This window comes from Triticum aestivum, chromosome 2D, assembly GCF_018294505.1.
Source record: "Triticum aestivum cultivar Chinese Spring chromosome 2D, IWGSC CS RefSeq v2.1, whole genome shotgun sequence".
Lineage (NCBI taxonomy): Eukaryota > Viridiplantae > Streptophyta > Magnoliopsida > Poales > Poaceae > Triticum > Triticum aestivum.
In genome coordinates this window covers 207,802,746-207,823,523 of record NC_057799.1, presented here as the reverse complement: position 1 = coordinate 207,823,523, position 20,778 = coordinate 207,802,746, and positions in this window count along the sequence as shown.

The following is a 20,778-nucleotide window of genomic DNA, read 5'->3' as shown; positions in this document are numbered from 1 at the left end:
GGCCACAGCCGTCGACCTCGTCAGTCAAGTCGCCGCCGGCGACCTCATCCACCAGGGTGTCGCCCTCATCCACCAGGAGCTCCCCGCCGCCGGATCGGATCGCCTCCGCCCGGTTGTCTCGCGCCGTCGCCTCACGACGCCCTGCCCACGCCAAGTCCCAGCGCCGCTCCATCTGCATCGCGCCCAAGTCCCCCGCCGCTGTTGTTGTCCCGTGCGCTGCGCCCCTGCTTCATCTGCATCGAGCAGCAGGTCGAGCGCTGCGCTCGCTCGCGTGCATCTGGTGCAAGTGGCCCGCCTGCTTCCTCTGCAGTCCGGCCGCCTCCTCCTCTGCTTCTGCTTCGAGCAGGAGGTTGACTCCCCCGCCTCGAGCCACGACCGTGCGTCACTTGCGTGCGTTGACCGCGCCCAGGCCCAGTGCCTCGCCTCTGCTGCCTGTGCCCCGCCTCCCACCGACCTGGGCCATAGGCATGGTGAGAAACCCCCCTTCACTCATGTTCTATTTCGGCCCAGTGCATGGATTCGGCCCGATGCGTGTTTTTCCCCTCTGTTGCGATTTAGCTTTATCCATAGAATTATAGTTTTACAGAAAAACCCCTAGTGTTCATGCATCTAATAACTAATTAATCATGCATCAGATTTAAATAAACTATATATGAAAAATGCTTGGATTTTTGTCTAGTTTGATAATATGCCACTTTCATCCCATGTTAAAATGTTTAAAATGTTTTTTGTTGAATTTGCTCAAATGCCATGTTAAAATGATTTATTCCATAACTAAATAACCGTAGCTCGGATTTAAATAAACTTTATATGGAAATGGGGTAGAAAAATGCCTAGTTTAACATGGTGCACTTCATTTTTCTGTTTAACAACAATAAAATATGGTTTTAGGCAGAACAGTACCAATTCCAAAATATGCATATGAGGATTTTCCGGAATTGTTGTTCGTTGTTCCGGCCTCATTTAACTTGCTTAAATAGTTAGTTTACTTATGCTTCACCCCTTGCCATGTTTAACAACATTTAATATGTTGGGTACATAACCGAGAGAGAACTAAATAATCATATGTGGTGTTTTGTCAATATGCAACGAGTTGCATATTGAGCTCCACTTAATTTGTAGAGTTGTTTGTTGCACTTTGCCATGCCATGCCTCATTAAAACGGACATGCATCATACTTGATTATGCATCATGCCATGTTTCTGTGATGGTTGTTTACCATGTTGTTTGCTTCTTTCCGGTTTGCTTCTCTCGTTAGCTTCGGTTTCGTTCCGGAGTTGTGAGGATTCGTTCGACTACGTCTGTTTGTCTTCTTCATGGACTCGTTCTTCTTCCTTTCGGGATTTCAGGCAAGGTGACCATACCCTCGAAATCACTTCTATCTTTGCTTGCTAGTTGTTCGCTCTATTGCTATGTCGCGCTACCTACCACTTGCTATATCATGCCTCCCATATTGCCATGTCAAGCCTCTAACCCACCTTTCCTAGCAAACCGTTGTTTGGCTATGTTACCGCTTTTGCTCAGCCCCTCTTATAGCGTTGCTAGTTGCAGGTGAAGATGAAGTTTGTTCCATGTTGGAACATGGATATGTTGGGATATCACAATATCTCTTATTTTAATTAATGCATCTATATACTTGGTAAAGGGTGGAAGGCTCGGCCTTATGCCTGGTGTTTTGTTCCACTCTTGCCGCCCTAGTTTCCATCATACCGGTGTTATGTTCCTTGATTTTGCGTTCCTTACGCGGTTGGGTGATTTATGGGACCCCCTTGACAATTCGCCTTGAATAAAACTCCTCCAGCAAGGCCCAACCTTGGTTTTAACATTTGCCACCAAAGCCTTTTTCCCCTGGGTTCTGCAGACTCAAGGGTCATCTTTATTTTAAACCCCCGGGCCAGTGCTCCTCTGAGTGTTGGTCCAACCCGTCAGTCACCGGTGGCCACCAGGGGCAACTCTGGGCTCGCCTATCGGAAGCTTGGACAATCCGGTGTGCCCTGAGAACGAGATATGTGCAACTCCTATCGGGATTTGTCGGCACATTCGGGCGGCTTTGCTGGTCTTGTTTTACCATTGTCGAAATGTCTTGTAAACCGGGATTCCGAGACTGATCGGGTCTTCCCGGGAGAAGGAATATCCTTCGTTGACCGTGAGAGCTTGTGATGGGCTAAGTTGGGACACCCCTGCAGGGTATTATCTTTCGAAAGCCGTGCCCGCGGTTATGTGGCAGATGGGAATTTGTTAATATCCGGTTGTAGAGAACTTGACACTCGACTTAATTAAAATGCATCAACCCTGTGTGTAACCGTGATGGTCTCTTTTTGGCGGAGTCCGGGAAGTGAACACGGCTTTTGGGTTATGTTTGACGTAAGTAGGAGTTCAGGATCACTTCTTGATCATTACTAGTTGACGACCGTTCCGTTGCTCCTCTTCTCGCTCTTATTTGCGTATGTTAGCCACCATATATGCTAGTGCTTGTTGCAGCTCCACCTCACTACCCTTTCCTACCCTTAAGCTTAAATAGTCTTGATCTCGCGGGTGTGAGATTGTTGAGTCCTCGTGACTCACCAGATACTTCCAAACAGTTGCAGGTGCCGATGGTACCAGTGCAGGTGACGCAACTGAGCTCAAGTGGGAGTTTGATGAAGCTCTTGTCCGTTGTGTTGTTTCGTTTCCTGTTGATCAGTAGTGGAGCCCAGTTGGGATGATCGGGGATCTAGCAGTTGGGTTATCTTCTTTTCTTTTGGCTTTACCACAGTCGGTCTATGTGTGTACTCTGATTGATGTATGATTTATTTATGTTTTCTGTGAAGTGACGATTGTAAGCCAACTCTTTATCCCATTCTTGTTCATTACATGGGATTGTGTGAAGATGACCCTTCTTGCGACAAAACCACAATGCGGTTATGCCTCTAAGTCGTGCCTCGACACGTGGGAGATATAGCCGCATCGTGGGCGTTACAAGTTGGTAATCAGAGCCATCCCCGACTTTGGAGCCCCCTGCTTGATCAAATCGCTGACGTTGTTGAGTCTAGAACAAAAATGTTTTGAGTCTTAAGATTATATATATCGGAGAGTATGATTCTTTTTACTCCTCAGTCCCTTCGTCGCTCTGGTGAGGCCTCCTGACGTAGAAGTTTTGACTCTTCTCTCCTCAAATTTCACTAAAAAAAATTAGGATCACACGGGTATCTTGGAATCGTTCCGATGGTTTTGTGACGAGAACATTGTTCTTGGTGCCTCCTGACATTTAGGAGTTGTGGCAGTGTCCCAGGGAGTTGAGCTCTGAGGTGTTGTCGTCACAATTTTATCGTTGCAGTTCTGAAATACCTGAGTTTCGCCGACATCGAAAATCTCTTTTATGCAGTTGTTGGTGAGATCACCTCGACGCCACCCAGTACTGGGGCGGGAGTTCGGGAGTATTGCCATAACTCGTATAACGGATGCTTTTCGAAGGTTGAGGTAAACGATTTCCGGAGTTTTCTTGGTTATGTGTTGACGGATGGATACAGCTGGATCTAGGGATTGGTAGTTTGGGTGATATATTTTGTGTCCCCTGTATCCCCAACACCTGATTGCATAACCAGAAAGTTTTGGGAGTTTATAAGTGGGAATTCAAGTAGCTCCTAGGATATCGTTCCGACAGATGCATGATATGAGATTGGGGTTCGACGTCTAGTGGTCCGCCTTTCCACGGTTGGTTTTACAGTGGTCTCGTAGTGTCTTAAAGAGTCCTTGGCTATGCCGACTCGGGGACGCTTCGTATGTCATGTGCACTGCCTTGTACATGATGGTGTTGTACGATCGAGCCCGTGTGGGCCCCACCAAGAAAACTTCGGACGAAATCTCTATCATATGTTTGTTCCGGCTTATTCTGCAAGCCAAATCCTTTGTTTTGTTTTATTTGTGGTATTCGAGTTGCTTCGAAGTCAAATGTTGAATCCATACCTTTCCTAAACGGTGTTCTCATATTGCTATGTGAATACTAATCCTTCTTGATCATCGAGGTCATCATGTTAATTCTTTTCCAACTGGCGTGCTTCTCTTCAAGTGGATCCGATCATTTCAACATTCGCGAGATCAATTCTAAGTTTTCTCAACGGTGTTTGTTTCATCCGTCCCAAGTTGCCTTTGTTTTTCCCGCCCTCCCACCCTTTTTCTTCAAGGACTCAGATTTCTTAATCAAGTATCCTTTTTATTGATGCGAAGTCTCTTCATTTTTTCTCTCAATGTTCTTATCCGGTGATTTCCCATGAAGATACTAACGAAGCTTCAAGTTCATCATTCTTCGTTCTTTTTTTTCTTCTTCTCTGGTGGATTCAATTCAAGCTTTGTCGATCATATCCTTTCCTCGTTTCAAATGCTTTCTCATGTCGGTGCATCTCTTAATCATCCACCTCTTGCTATTCATGTTATCTGGAGTGCTCAAGACATCTCAGAAGATTAACATTTCCATTCTCAATCCGTTCAAGCTATTTTGAGGTTGTTATCTCATTCAAGCCATTTAATCCAACCGGTGTAATCTCTCTTTCAAGCAATCTTTCCAACGGTGTATCTTTTGAGTGGGCCCTAACCCACAGGTCTTTTCCAGGATCTTACTGACTCTTCTAATTTTCCCGGAGCTTCTAAAATTCTTTTCAAAGTTTGACGTAAGGATGGGTTATCATGAGTCATATGTCTTTCTCCAAGATCTTTCAAATTCTTTTCATCGTTCGTTCAATCTTTCTAATTGTCATTCCAGAGTGCCTCAACAATTCATGGTGGTGTTTCTCATCATCATTCTCAACATTTGAAGACCGAAGAAGGATTTCTCCTAAATCTTGTCCATTCTCTTGAAGATTCATGGTTCCAGCTTGATGCCATCCTCTCATAATTGTTTTCGATTGCGAGAATTCTTTTCACCCATCCAAGCAATTCATGAGTCTTTTCAGTTTGATTCTCCGAAGGCCATCATTTCAGAAGATTTATTCGTTCTCAGCTCTCAGCTCCCGTTCTCCAAATCGTACCGGTGAATCGTTCAAGTATCCTCTAGTCAGCTCTTGATCTCTTTGTTCTCATGTATCTAAATACCCTCAAGTATCTTCATTCATTTTCCAATTCTTCTCGGTGAATTGTGACTTTGCTACTTTCATTTTCAATTCTCGCGGTGGTTCGTTCAAGATTTCTGTTCCCTCGTTATCATATCAATTCATTCGTTCTTTCCAATCCTACCGGTGGTTCGTTGAAGACTTTTCCCAAGTTTGCGCAATATCTATCTTAATCCTTTCTACGAGAATAAGTAGTATGCCAAATCCATTGCTTGTCATCAATTTAATTGGTGAAGGATGAGCATAATGTAATTCTTATTCTTGTTTCATCGAGTAAATTCAATTACTTATTCCGGAGATTCATAAAAATCCTTGTTTTCATTTGTTCATCTTTCTTTCCGAGTTCCAAGTTTTATCGGTTATATCATTTCAAAGCTCCATCTAAATCATCGCAAGGCTTCACCTTGTGTTTTCAACTTTTCTTTCTTTTTATCATCCTTTTATTACCGGAGTTCTTCATGGAGGCTCTACATGGTGCTTCGTCAAGGATTCTTTTCATTCTTCAATTGTTCTTCAAGATTTTTCTCGAAGTTATGATCCGTCAAGCCATACTTCAAAATAAACATGGTGCTCAACACATATTTGTCTTGAGTAGTTCAAGCATTCTTCTTCTTGCATTCCGAAGTGCAATTCTTTCTACAATATCTTTTGAGGTGGTGTTATGTCATTCTTGAAAATTTGAGTTCGCGTTTCATGATTCACATGTTGTCAAGAATGAGATATTTTAAATCCACCAATCTCTTTGTTGGAGTTATCTTGCTATAGATTTCACTTAAAGCCTTCTCGAAGGAATGTTGCTAATTGTGGTGTCTATCAATGATCCAAGTTTTCTCCTATCCTCTCGGCGAGAGAAGTTTTCATCTCTTCGTTGATCTCAAGCAAGCAATTGCTTCCGTTAGTGGCGGGTTGTCACCTCATAATTTTGAGATGTGTTCCATAAGCCCACAACAAGCTTGTTCTTTTCGTTGTTGATTTCCCAACAACTCCGTTATAACCTTCTTGGAAGGATGCTTTCCAAGCTCATTTATGGCGGAAGTTGTCATTTTTTTTCTCCATTCTTTATTCCAATGATCTATCTTCTATTTTTTCTTCTGGAGGCATGGTGATGTTGCTCTCTTCGCTCATCATCTCGAATTGTGAGGATCGTGTTCTTTTCTTACTTATCCATTTAACTGGAGTGTCGTGTTTTCATTCGAGTTCTCTCATCTTATCAAGTTTTGTCTCCTTCCTCAACCGGAGGGCTGTCTGAAATCTTTCTTACCCCTTGGGCCATTCTTTCATTAGTTCCGGAGGCAGTGTGTTGTTAATTTCATCAAGTATCCTCTCATCTTGTCAAGATCATGTTCAATTCCTTCCATTTATAGTCGGAGTGTTGTCCAAATTATATCATTCTTATTCCTTCTTTATCTTGTTTTAACCGGAGTGTTGTGATATCTTTCAAGTTCTTTTGATCTTATTAAGTTTTCCTTCTCTTTTCTACCGGAGTGCTGTCTGATTTCTTTTCGCTCTCATTCTTTCTCTATTTCGTTTAAACCGGAGTGGTTTCAAAGAATTTCTCGTTCATTGATTTTTCCATTCATGTATTTCAACCTACAAGGTTCTCGTGATGTTCCTTGCTCCTCTTTGCCAACAGGGTGTTTGCAATCTTGTTTGTCTCCGTTGTATTCTTTCTTTCAAGTTGTTCAACCTCTCAAGGTTCGTGGTTTCACTCGTTTGTCGAAGAAGCAACTTAGTTTTACCTCTTCTCTTCCTCTTCCGCTTTTCTCCGGTGCCATCCTAGATCTCGGGATGAGATCCTCTTGTAGTGGTGGAGTGTTGTAACGCCCTGAGACCGACGCTTCAGACGCCTTCCATGTTTTTCGTTGTCGCCGTGTGTTTTATTTTTATTTGTTGCATTCATCATTGCATCATCCGCATTGCATCCGCATGTTTTCTTAAACTCGTGGTCCATTCGTAGTTCCTGCTTCTCCCTGTTGCCTTCGTTGTCCCTTCGAGACCAACCGTTCTTTTGTTGTCCGACTGTCTGAGCCTCTCTGCACAATGCACAAAACCCCTTCTCGCGCGCGTCCGAAACCTGTCCCGAACCCGACCCGCTCAGTCATCACCGTTGGGTCCGGATCATCCCCAAACATCTATAAAACATCTTCGTTTTATTTATTGGACTCCCTAACCTATTTATTCTCGACCGCCCGATTACGATCGTACAGACTAAGCCCACTCTCTTTATCCTATATATAGACCAACCCCACCCATATCAGTCCAAACCCTATTATCTAGGGATCCATTCCATCCATCCCATCCGCCGCCACTAGCTCCACCTGGTCTCCCCTTTCCTTCGGATCTTGCCCGATCCACCCAATCGATCCTGCCTTCTCCTCATTTTCCCCATCCCACCAACCAGCAAACCCCCACCTCTCCTTTTCAGATCGACTCTGCGCTCGATCCCGAACGGATCAAGGCGCTGCCTTCGCTCCCGTGCCCGAGTGCCTGCTGGAGCTCAACCTCGCGCGGGCCTCAAACCTCTTCGTCGTCCCGAGCAGAAACGCTCGACCTCGTCTCCTCTCGACCCCGAGCTCGTTGCCTCCTCATGCCTTCCTCACCTGCCCTGAGGCCACAGCCGTCGACCTCGTCAGTCAAGTCGCCGCCGGCGACCTCATCCACCAGGGTGTCGCCCTCATCCACTAGGAGCTCCCCGCCGCCGGATCAGGTCGCCTCCGCCCGGTTCCTCTCGCGTCGTCGCCTCGCGATGCCCTGCCCACGCCAAGTCCCAGCGCCGCTCCATCTGCATAGCGCCCAAGTCCCCCGCCGGCGTTGTTGTCCCGCGCGCTGCGCCCCTGCTTCATCTGCATCGAGCAGCAGGTCGAGCGCTGCGCTCGCTCGCGTGCATCTGGTGCAAGTGGCCCGCCTGCTTCCTCTGCAGTCGGGCCTCCTCCTCCTCTGCTTCTGCTTCGAGCAGGAGGTCAACGCCCCCGCCTCGAGCCACGACCGCGCGTCGCTTGCGTGCGTTGATCGCGCCCAGGCCCGATGCCTCGCCTCTGCTGCCGGTGCCCCGCCTCCCACCGACCTGGGCCATAGGCCATGGTGAGAAACCCCCCTTCACTCATGTTCTGTTTCGGCCCAGTGCATGGATCGGCCCGATGCGTGTTTTTCCCCTCTGTTGCGATTTAGCTTTATCCATAGAATTATAGTTTTACAGAAAACCCCCTAGTGTTCATGCATCTAATAACTAATTAATCATGCATCAGATTTAAATAAACTATATATGAAAAATGCTTGGATTTTTGTCTAGTTTCATAATATGCCACTTTCATCCCATGTTAAAATGTTTAAAATGTTGTTTGTTGAATTTGCTCAAATGCCATGTTAAAATGATTTATTCCATAACTAAATAACCGTAGCTCGGATTTAAATAAACTTTAGATGTAAATGGGGTAGAAAAAATGCCTAGTTTAACATGGTGCACTTCATTTTGCTGTTTAACAACAATAAAATATGGTTTTAGGCAGAACAGTACCAATTCCAAAATATGCATATGAGTATTTTCCGGAATTGTTGTTCGTTGTTCCGGCCTCATTTAACTTGCTTAAATAGTTAGTTTACTTATGCTTCACCCCTTGCCATGTTTAACAACATTTAATATGTTGGGTACATAACCGAGAGAGAACTAAATAATCGTATGTGGTGTTTCGTCAATATGCAACGAGTTGCATATTGAGCTCCTCCTAATTTGTAGTGTTGTTTGTTGCACTTTGCCATGCCATGCCTCATTAAATCGGACATGCATCATACTTGATTTTGCATAATGCCATGTGTATGTGGTGGTTGTTTACTATGTTGTTTGTTTCTTTTCGAGTTGCTTCTCTCGTTAGCTTCGGTTTCGTTCCGGAGTTGTGAGGATTCGTTCGACTACGTCTGTTTGTCTTCTTCATGGACTCGTTCTTCTTCCTTGCGGGATTTCAGGCAAGATGACCATACCCTCGAAATCACTTCTATCTTTGCTTCCAAGTTATTCGCTCTATTGCTATGCCGCGCTACCTACCAGTTGCTATATCATGCCTCCCATATTGCCATGTCAAGCCTCTAACCCACCTTTCCTAGCAAACCGTTGTTTGGCTATGTTACCGCTTTTGCTCAGCCCCTCTTATAGCATTGCTAGTTGCAGCTGAAGATGAAGTTTGTTCCATGTTGGAACATGGATATGTTGGGATATCACAATATCTCTTATTTTAATTAATGCATCTATATACTTGGTAAAGGGTGGAAGGCTCGGCCTTATGCCTAGTGTTTTGTTCCACTCTTGCCGCCCTAGTTTCCGTCATACCGGTGTTATGTTCCTTGATTTTGCGTTCCTTACGCGGTTGGGTGATTTATGGGACCCCCTTGACAGTTCGCCTTGAATAAAACTCCTCCAGCAAGGCCCAACCTTGGTTTTAACATTTGCCACCTAAGCCTTTTCCCTTGGGTTCTGCAGACTCAAGGGTCATCTTTATTTTAAACCCCCGGGCCAGTGCTCCTCTGAGTGTTGGTCCAACCCGTCAGTCACCGGTGGCCACCAGGGGCAACTCTGGGCTCGCCTATCGGAAGCTTGGACAATCCGGTGTGCCCTGAGAACGAGATATGTGCAGCTCCTATCGGGATTTGTCGGCACATTCGGGCAGCTTTGCTGGTCTTGCTTTACCATTGTCGAAATGTCTTGTAAACCGGGATTTCGAGACTAATCGGGTCTTCCCGGGAGAAGGAATATCCTTCGTTGACCGTGAGAGCTTGTGATGGGCTAAGTTGGGACACCCCTGCAGGGTATTATCTTTCGAAAGCCGTGCCCGTGGTTATGTGGCAGATGGGAATTTGTTAATATCCGGTTGTAGAGAACTTGACACTCGACTTAATTAAAATGCATCAACCGCGTGTGTAACCGTGATGGTCTCTTTTCGGCGGAGTCCGGGAAGTGAACACGGCTTTTGGGTTATGTTTGACGTAAGTAGGAGTTCAGGATCACTTCTTGATCATTACTAGTTGACGACCGTTCTGTTGCTCCTCTTCTCGCTCTTATTTGCGTATGTTAGCCACCATATATGCTAGTGCTTGTTGCAGCTCCACCTCACTACCCTTTCCTACCCTTAAGCTTAAATAGTCTTGATCTCGCGGGTGTGAGATTGCTGAGTCCTCGTGACTCACCAGATACTTCCAAACAGTTGCAGGTGCCGATGATACCAGTGCAGGTGACGCAACTGAGCTCAAGTGGGAGTTCGATGAAGCTCTTGTCCGTTGTGTTGTTTCGTTTCCTGTTGATCAGTAGTGGGGCCCAGTTGGGACGATCGGGGATCTAGCAGTTGGGTTATCTTCTTTTCTTTTGGCTTTGACCGTAGTCGGTCTATGTGTGTACTCTGATTGATGTATGATTTATTTATGTTTTGTGTGAAGTGACGATTGTATGCCAACTCTTTATCCCATTCTTGTTCATTACATGGGATTGTGTGAAGATGACCCTTCTTGCGACAAAACCACAATGCGGTTATGCCTCTAAGTCGTGCCTCGACACGTGGGAGATATAGCCGCATCGTGGGCGTTCTTAAAATCATGTTTTGTCCTTGAGGAAGTTCTTAAAATCTACAGTAACGAATTTCACTGTTTTGTCCTTGAGGAAGTTCTTAAAATCCTAGCACTCAACGTCGGCATGGCATATGTGGTAGACCAAGCAAACGTTATGTACGCAAACCTGGATCACGGCGGGCTTCTTCCTCTCTTCGTCCATTAGATCCTTCTCTCGTCCCAGGAATGTGGTGTACTCAACATCTAGCCAAGTGACCCACTCATCATCTGAGTTTTCGAACATGCGTCTGAAGCGAGAAAGGCATCCTTTCACCGTCGCGGAAGAACGGGTGTAGATGACGTCGAACTCATCGCCGGTGATGGTTCTAACCTTGTACTCACCGCCGATCATGGAGATTTGGGACGCCATGGATTTGGGAGGAGGGTTAGGATTAGTGGAACTACCGTAATGTGAATGGACGGGACGACTAGGAGCGAACCGCCGTAGTATTGAAGGACGTGCGGGGACGAGTAGGAGCGAACTGCCAGCGTGCGAACGGCAGGGTAGTGGCTTTCCATTCTCCCATGATACGGGCTTCCGAGAGCCCTTGGATCTTAGATCGAACGGTTGCATGGCGTGATTCTAGACCTATGGGTGAATATCCTATCCTGGAGGGTTATTCTGTAAATTTTCAGCAACTTAGCATGCGACCGTTTGATCTCAGATCCAAGGGCTGCCAGCAGCCCGTATCATGGTCGCGCCTACCATGACCATCGCGTCGCTCGCGCGGTCGCGCCCTTGGAGATTTAACACGGTGCGTTAGGCTATCTGATGTTGGCATGTCATACATAGTCATCACTTAGTCACTCATACTACAACAAGGTTGGCTATAAGGTTGGCTATAAGTGTAAATGTTTTTTACTCCTCTCTATCTCTTTCTTCGTACTCCCTCCGTCCCATAATATAAGAACGTTTTTGACACTAGTGTAGTGCCAAAAACGTTCTTATATTATGGGACACAGGGAGTACTAGTATTTATTGCATTTGCCAAGGAGTGACCTCTTACAATGAAATGGTGTTGCTAAGTTTGCTTCATTTAATTAGCTATAGACTCAAAATTGTCTTTTCACCTAGGTACACGCGCTTAGCACCGTTTCTTCCTTGGGTCACCAAACTAGTCTCTCTCTTCTTGATTAACTTACCACATCAGACTTTATGCCTATGTGGCAAGCTTAAGCACCTGTAGGAGCAAGTAAAAGTAAGTACAATAGTGCGCTTTACATGGCATTTTTGCATATGTGGAGGAAAGAGAGGCAAGGAAAAGGTGGAGAAGTGGGCTCTCATGCAAGAGCCAGCCTCTACTACATGGTGGAGCATTGGGAGAGGCACCTGTATGGAGGTGGTCAGGAATCGGGAGACTCACGCCGGTCGTAGCGCCGTAGTTAAAATGATAATGGCAAGTCAAATCACGGGGCCCCATCTGTCCAGCAGTAACTCGCTGTCAAATCACACAGCCCTACATTTGCAGCAGCCTACTCCCTCGTCTTCTCGCGTCTCTGTCGAACCGACTAGGCGGAACTGCCCCGCCTACCGCGCAGGAAAAGCCCCGCCCTCGACTTTTAAATACAACTACATCCGCTTAAGAATCCAATGATATACTTTTTGTGACATAGTAACTCATATTTAGTTAGTCAAATGGATGACCTAGAACTACGTGCAGGCCCTATAAACCGAGACGCTTAAAAATAAAAAAACCGAGACGGAGAGGGTAGTTCAGCACGTATCTTTTTAGATCAATATAGTCGGGATTCACCAAGGAGCAAAACCAAGTGGTAGGCTGCTCCTGTCGTGTTGGCGTAGCAACTCAAGCAGGGTCAGTCCGCACATGAAATGGCGACACACTTAACAGGACCCCTTTGGCCGACATGTGGCTCATCCACCGTCTTGTTCCACGTGCGATGCACCAAATTGCAGTTCGGAGCAGCGGTTGGAATTGGAGGCACCCCGGTCCTAGCGCCGCAGTAGTAGAAAATGAGCGATGAGGGGTCAAATCACAAAGCCCCACCTTTCCCGCATTAAGCTAGACGGACGAAGCAACCATCATTTCACTCTAGGGCGCAAGAGCATAAAGAAAAGAGAAAACAATGATGCGTGCGGCAGCTACCTAGGGCACCCTAGGGTAGGGGTCTCCACTACAGATCCTTTTTTTTTTAAAGCGCCTCCACTACAAATCGGCTTCTCCCTCGTCCTCTTGAACAAAACTGATGATGAGTGCGGCGGTAGGGTTTGTAGGAGTACTACGGCGTGTGGGGCCATGTCGTAGTAAACGGGTTCGAGTCGACGCCTTAAATATGTGTGGGCCGCTTGGTTTTACGGGAACAAGGCAGCATTTTGGGTTCGGGGACGAGTGGAGATATAGTACGTACAAAAAATTATGGACGTAGGTTCGACCGAAAGGCAATGATGCATGGGCTCTGCATTTTGATATACCCGGGGCCGCGTGAAATTTGCTACTCTACTCAAAACTAGTAAGGTACACATGTATTGAACGCATGAGATTTCGAAACCAAATTACGAATAAATACACACTATAGCATGTAAAGCTTTGAGTCATATATGCATGATGTAGATGTTCGTTTAGTTCTTATAGTTCATCTCATTCAAAATCAATTAGTTTTATAAAAATGTTAAGATTCATGGGGTTGTGCATTGTAAATCATAAAGTAAAAAATAAATAATGGCAATTCATTTAGAAAAAAATAATCAATTATGATACAGAAGATTCTAGAACAAAGGAGAAGTGCTTGTGTTTTGAGGTTTGTGCATTATGCTTAAGTTCAACCATGGAGTCTTCTAAATTGTACATGTGGCGGATCTGGTGGAATGTTGATGATATCCAATGGCCAGTAGTGCTCGGATTTGCCTATCTCTGCACTGTCGGGTTAGCTTCATCTAGCGACCATCTTTCAAAGTTATTGGCACACTATATAGTTCTTGTGCCATAGTTGCATGTTTTGGAAAAAAACTACTAGTGGGTTGTACTATCTATTTAGGAATAGAAGATGTATACATGGAAGTTGTAGGGAAAGAGATGGCATGGAGCATCTCAATTCCTATGAGTAGGGATTGGAAAAGAGATGTCATTTGGTTCACATCATAGGAACTTTTCTATTGAATCTAGAGATGAGATGTATCTCAATTCCTATGAGGAGGGATTAGAAAAGAGATGTAATTTGGTTCATATCATAGGAACTTTTCTATTGAATATATGCTAATGTTTATTTTCCTTTGAAATTAAGGGAGTATAGGAATCCATTCATATGAACCAAGTGGCTCTAAAGCTATAGAAATGATATCATGTTTATTTCCTTTCAAATGTGGAGTATATGAATCTATTCCTATGAACCAATTGGCTCTAAAGGAAAAAATCCTATAAAAATCATATCATATAGAGTTCCTATGATATTCCTCGACACTAAAGGATGCTTGAAATTGCTGCGGGTGATACGATGGTCTTTCTTTGTAGACTCCACACCCATCTTTATAGTTACCTCTCGAAGATGAATGAAATTATATATACATGGTATTCTACATGTGCAATTTGGTACACGAAAACTCGGTAAAAGTTTGCGAGGTTCGAATTTTCAATAAAGCTATATGCACTGCATTTCGGAACGGAGAGAGCATACGGCAGTTGCTAACACTCACGTGGAAGATTTGTGTGTAGGAGGAGTGGCTGCTCTGTTAAATGACATGGAAAAACTGACACTGTCGGATGCCGGTCTAACGGTTCTTACGGCGTTCGTCAGGAAAAGGCTTCTGGCGAACGTTTGTCGGATAATGATTTACGGACACATGCATTGCATTGATACGTGCCCCTCTCTCTCACGCACACGCACCCTCACGAGTCACGACTCTCCCGAGTCCTCTCGCAGACTCGCACGTCGCACCCACCGTCTATCTGCAGGTAGACGTCACGCACATATGTGCTCTTCACACCCTACCCTCAGAACTTCTAAAAAACAAAAGACGGCGCGCACATTTTATTTTACCTCACACGTCACACACTTATACTTTTACCCTTGCGGCGAACGTTCTTTGGGCATAGTATATTGTACTCTCACGAAGAGAAGCGGTGCACGCACACACTAGTTCTCTCACACCCACTCGCGGGTACACGTAGGAGCGCATTTTTTTGAAGCTGGTACAACAAAATCACTCCACTATATATAAAAGCAGCAGCCTTAGCGCTTGCTTTACTAGGGTTCCTCTCGTTCACTCTCTCATGCTCTCCAGATCTAAGCAACACATAGGCGGCCACACACTCTCTCTCAGCTCACGGCTGGTCACAAATCCGGCCGGACAACCTCGACCGGGGCAGGGGTGTAGGTGCATCGTTCACGCTGTCGTCGGCGGCGAGGGAGGAGACCAACGGCTGCCCGCGCGTCTCGATCGGCGGCCGTGCCGTTCTCTCCGAGAGAGCGCTGGCTCGGGAGGGCCTCCGACCCCTTCTTCCTCCCTGCTGTATTGTGGCCAAGATGCGGCCTCCCGACGTCGTCTTTGCCACATGCCGACGACCCTCAGGTATATATTCCTTCGAAACCTGCCTTGCTCTACTGCCCCAGCTCCCTTCGTGTGGATCCTTTTCTACTTCCGTCCGATGTTCCAAAGCCACCTAGACTTCTACTATTATTAGAAGTAAAGCTAGTTCATACATTCGACTCAAAGCGTTGGTTCAAATAGGGAAGAAAGTGGGAAAGCTGTAGCATGAATCTAGGACTTGGTTCTAAGAGGAAACGGGGGAAAGTAGTAATATCTGTCACTGTTTAAATAACCGTATTTCGTATTTGCGCAAACATGGATGTTTGTCTCCATATCGTTTCTATTCACGCAATCAAAAGCACACACCTCAGTTTTAGTACAACTATGCAAAATGAGATGGCTATCCCTCGTTGCCGTCGTCTAACCTCCCGTCTTCAAGGAATCCCTACATTGGTACTAGTAACTAAGGTAGAATGACCAACGCAATCTAAAAGAAGCTAATTCGTACGTTTTACTTCCTGATTGCAGTGCAGGGACGAGCGAAAACAACTGCATCCTAGTCCGGAATGCACTTTCTACCCGTTCATCCATGGACCGAGGACTAGCTGGCACGGCTGCACGGCGGTTTTTTGGACAGGTGCGCGGACAAGAGGCATTATGGTCTGCTTAGTTCTGCAAATAGCGGTGCTTAAATTTAGTGGAATGCACAAGCATTTCAGCTGGTCAGTACACTGCATGGTTCAGTTCAGCATTCCAGCTGAGACCACAATTATAATTGGTTATTCTAGAATGAGAGAACCTAACCCTGAATGGTGGCAACAAGAAAAAACCAGAGTGAACTCCAGGAAATTTAAGCCTGCCGGGAGGCCCTTTGCTCAGAGAAGCCTTGCTTGTTTTTTCCTGATTTGTAAACCTTCTCACAACTTTGTCTTTTGATGTGAACTAGTATATGTTTGTTATGTTCTATGAATCATTGAGATGTATAAAATTGCTTAACTTATGCCTTTCAAGTTTTTTATGAAGACGAGTTTAATGTGAGTGTTCCACATGAGCGCTGGACTAGCGTGTGAACGTTTGGAATTTATTACATTGTGGCCTCAATTAACTGCATGAACCACTGTAACAAGATACATAGTTGATTATATGTCAGACAGCAGATTGTTGATTGTTAGCTGGTCGATAGCCTGGTGTTGAAGCGAGCTGAGCCAATGTGCCGTGTTTTGCACAACTGCTTACAAGTGGGGTAGCACCAACAGTGTTTACAAGTACTTATGTATACGTCGGCGCACGGTTCTCGAACGAGTGCTCTATTTCATCAAAACACACACTGCTCGTATGATAAACCGTGACAACTTATGTCTTAACATGCCATATTCATGAAAAAACTAGTGAGGACGCATCTGTTTCGGCAACAATTACGATGGTTCTCACATGATTCACGGGCACACAAAAGTAGCAGCAGTTCCCATAGACGGATTCAAACAGAGTACTAGCCCCAGAGGGGTCGATAACAGGCAAGGTTCGGATAATTAGACACAATCCAAACTACTATTAAACACTAGCTGGGGCAACTATTTCATGCCTCGATCTAATTTGGGCTGGACACAAGATGGACCTTGCCATGAACATCATCGAGGACGTCCCGCAGCAGCTCAATCCTGTGAACCTTTATGAAGACAACCTTGTGGCCTTGCCACTGATAAACTTGTTTGTGGAGGCATGCCACGTCATCTTCCTGCGTAAGCTTGACAAGAACAGTATGCCTCACAAACGAAGGAGTAGCTTTGAACTTCTTGTGCTTCAGTACACCCTGGATAACACGCCTGAAAACAGTGAGGCTGGAATACAACTCTTCATTGGTATAACCGCAAATGGCTTCCAGGATCCAACAGCCTAAGAACTCTGTTTTCCTAGTGCGTATATTCAGGTCGTCCGCCTCATAGCGAGTGACATGTACAACCACACAATCCTTGTCTGCATCAGGGCTCTAATTGAAACAAAAACAAATTCTGAATTACTTTTCAGTATAAGAAACACAAGTTATTTAAACCACTATGTATAGCATGGCATCGAAGCTAATAAAATTTTGCATTATTAATCACCACATACTTCCTTTTCTAAAAAAATCACCACATACTTAGATGAAAAACCACAATCGAGATCGGCAAAGAAGGAAATCACCTTGGGCAGCTCAGCGGGGGGGCACATCCTCGAAGGGGGAAAACTGCTCCTGCAGTGCGATGGGGGCTGTAACCTCAAACGGGGCGTTGACCATCTCAGTAGTGGCCGTGAGCGTATCTGGGGTCAGCTCGGTGGTTGCCTCCATCTTCTTGGAGCTCTCTGTCTCGTGGGGATCAGCCTCCCGCGTCTGCTCCAATATCGGCAGATCTTTGCCTGGTTCTCCTTGGTCCATCATGAAACTGACGAATACTAGGAGACCACTGAAAGGAAAACACAATCGCAATGACAATGAAACAAAAAAGAGAGTGAGGATCGGTTACTGCTTTGCAAAAGTTCTTTTTTTTTTCTTTGAACGAAAATATACCAACATCACGGATCCGCTTACCTTCCCTTCGTTCGGAGAGAAGAACAGTGGTAGATGCGAGTGTTGCCTTTCTTGAAGACGGTGAGGGAGAAGGATAGTCCGAGGGAGAAGGGGATTCAGCGAAGAGTGAAATGATGGTTGCTTCGTCCGTCAAACTTAGACTGCGGGGAGGTGGGGTTTTGTGATACGACGGCTCGTTACTACCGCGCTACGACCGGGGTGACTCTCTGCATGCATACTGCCTTCTAATTTGGTGGATGGCATTTGGGCTTGCGCGTTGCATGGCCCGCATGTCGGTGAACAAAAGTATAACGGCATTCAGTAGAGGGAGACGTTTCAATGACCTAGGAGGAGCCAGAAGCGGTAGAGTGTCTCCACTGTACTAGTAGTAATTGTTTTTCTGGGTAGCTGTAGAGTGTCTCCACTGTACTAGTAGTAATTGTTTCTCTGGGCCCAAGACAAAACAGCCCATCCACACTAGTAAATAGTAAAATCAATTCAAAAGCCCATCCACACTGGGTGCTCTTCTTCCTCCTCGCTCCCACCCACCTCACGTCAGCTCGCTCCACTCGTACCCCCAAATTCCTCACCTCACTCCTATAGAAAACCCCAGCTCCCCTTCTTCCTCACTCCTACAGAAAACCCCCAGCTCCCCTTCTTCTTCGCTCGCACTACAACTAGGCTCGTCATTCGTTACTCTGCTCAAATCCGTGAGCACGACGTGACGCCCTCGAGGAAAATGGAATCGGCTGACCCCAGCGGCGATGCCTGTTGTAGATCCCGCACCCGGCAGCGCGGGGAGAAGCGGCGACCCCGCCCCCACCGGATCCCAGGAACCCGTAGAATCTCGGGTGGACCGCATCAGCGATCTCCCGGACGCCATCCTTGGGGAGATCATCTCGCTTCACCCCACCAAGGATTGCTGCCGCACCCAAGTCCTCTCAATTCAGTGGCGCCCTCTATGGCGCCCCGTGCCCCTTAATCTCGACTGTCGTCAGCTATCTCTCTTCAATGATTTTGAAATCCCCAGAGCCATCATCTCCTCCCACCAGGGCTCCGTTCAAAGCCTCTACATCCCGTCATGCTACCTGAGCAAGCATACCATGCCCTGCACAGTGGACGCCTGGCTGAAATCCCCTGAATTCACAGAACTACAGCTGCTTGAGTTCTACTATTCCCCTGGAAATCACATACCACATACCGAACACCATGAACTTGTTCCCTCAGCACCGATGTCCATCTCGCGGTTTTCGTCCTCTCTCCACACCGCCACCTTTGCGATGTGCTACCTACCAGACAATCTGGTACTAAACCTTCGACTCCCATTTCTCAAGAAACTTTCACTTGTGCGGGTTCGTATATCGGAGGCCTCATTGCACAGCATCATCCACTCCAGTTGCCCTGAGCTGGAGTGCTTGGTGCTTGTTTTCACAGTTAGAATCGGTTGTCTCCAAATAAAGTCGCCTAACCTTGTAAGAATTGGAATTTCTTTTGACGGAAGGCAGCTCATCATCCAAGATGCCCCTTCACTTCAAAGGTTGATCCTTGATTCTAGTTATTCACCGTTGCAAATAACCGTCCTCTCTGCGCTTGGGTGTAATACATGATCTCTGTGCTCATTTCAATATGGTGTTTGGCTCCACAGTTCTTCAGGTACTTTAGATTATCATCTACACTTGTAACCATAAGCTGCATTTTAAATTTCTGCGCATAATTTATATATCATCTTGGAGTACACATTTTGTACTAATATTATGTTCTATGCTCAATGAAGAGTTTCTCCATGGATGGCCTATCAATGGTGCTGGATTCTGTCAAGATCTTATATATCCAAATGAATAGTTTTGATCTGAACAAGATTATTGGCTTGCTGCAATGCTTCCCATGTCTGGAGAAGTTGTATATAAAGGTGATAATTTCACGCATATTGGAAGCCCGCATATAGTGTACTAGAATTAACCGTTCAGCTGTTGCTCTTTCGACACTCTTCTTTTAGACCTTAACTGTTTTCAATCTTCATGTCTATTTAGGCAACAGGACAGGGTAAAAAAGTTATAACCAATTGGTGGATTCGTAAGCATCGGGATTTTCTAACTTCTCATGAGATTCGATTGAAGACAATAACGCTAGAACAATATGTAGCCAACCGTGCAAACACAAGATTTGTCACATTCTTCCTGCTGAATGCGAGGTTACTATTGTCCATCAGGCTTAAGTTTAAGAGCAGCATGGTTTTGACGGATGGGTATGTCGAAGAGCAAAAAAAAGGAGTTTTAGGTGGGCAAAAGAGCTTTTGAACGTGTCGGGCTTCTATTTACAACATATTGCGGTCATAATCCAGTAAATTTTATGACCCAGGATGTTCATTCTATGGACCTGACCAATCCATTTGACTGTGACTGCCGAAAACAGTGCTGGAGTTAGATGTTGTTCCCCTTTTCAATCTGATTTTTTTTGTAAACCTGGTGAACAATTAACCCTCATGCTTTTGTACAGTTTGTAAGCTGGAGTTAGATGTTCCTGCCCTTTTCAACTCGGCTGTGACTGTCATATTTTCTTTGAAACAAGGCAAATGGCTTGCCATTCATTTAATTTAGAGTGAAATATTGTAACAAATCCCAACCAAGGGAAATAACATCACTCTCGCCAGCTGCTTGAGCTCACTGTGCATTACAGAAGCCAAGTGATTAGCCCCCACCAGCACCCACAAACTTATTTCGAACTAGCACATCAAATGGGTTGTAAATTTTCATAGGAAAGGCTGCATGACCGTGACAGATTTGGATTCTGACATTTGGGACCCGCGAGGAAATAGCCTATCCAAGGTGGTGTCGACTTACTAGCCAGTCAACAAACGATTCTGCCTACCAGCCGTTGGATTGACATCCAACATCTGTCGTGTATCTTCTATCTCTTGTCTTCTTCTTCCTCCAGCCGCCCAAACCAAACCACCCCGTCGGCTCCGCCTGCTCCCGCCTCCCATGGCTGGCTGCGCCTCCGCCGCCCTACCGTACGTACCCTCCAATGTTGGCCAGTCCCTCCCTCTATTCCCCCACACGTCCTGTTATTCTCCGGTG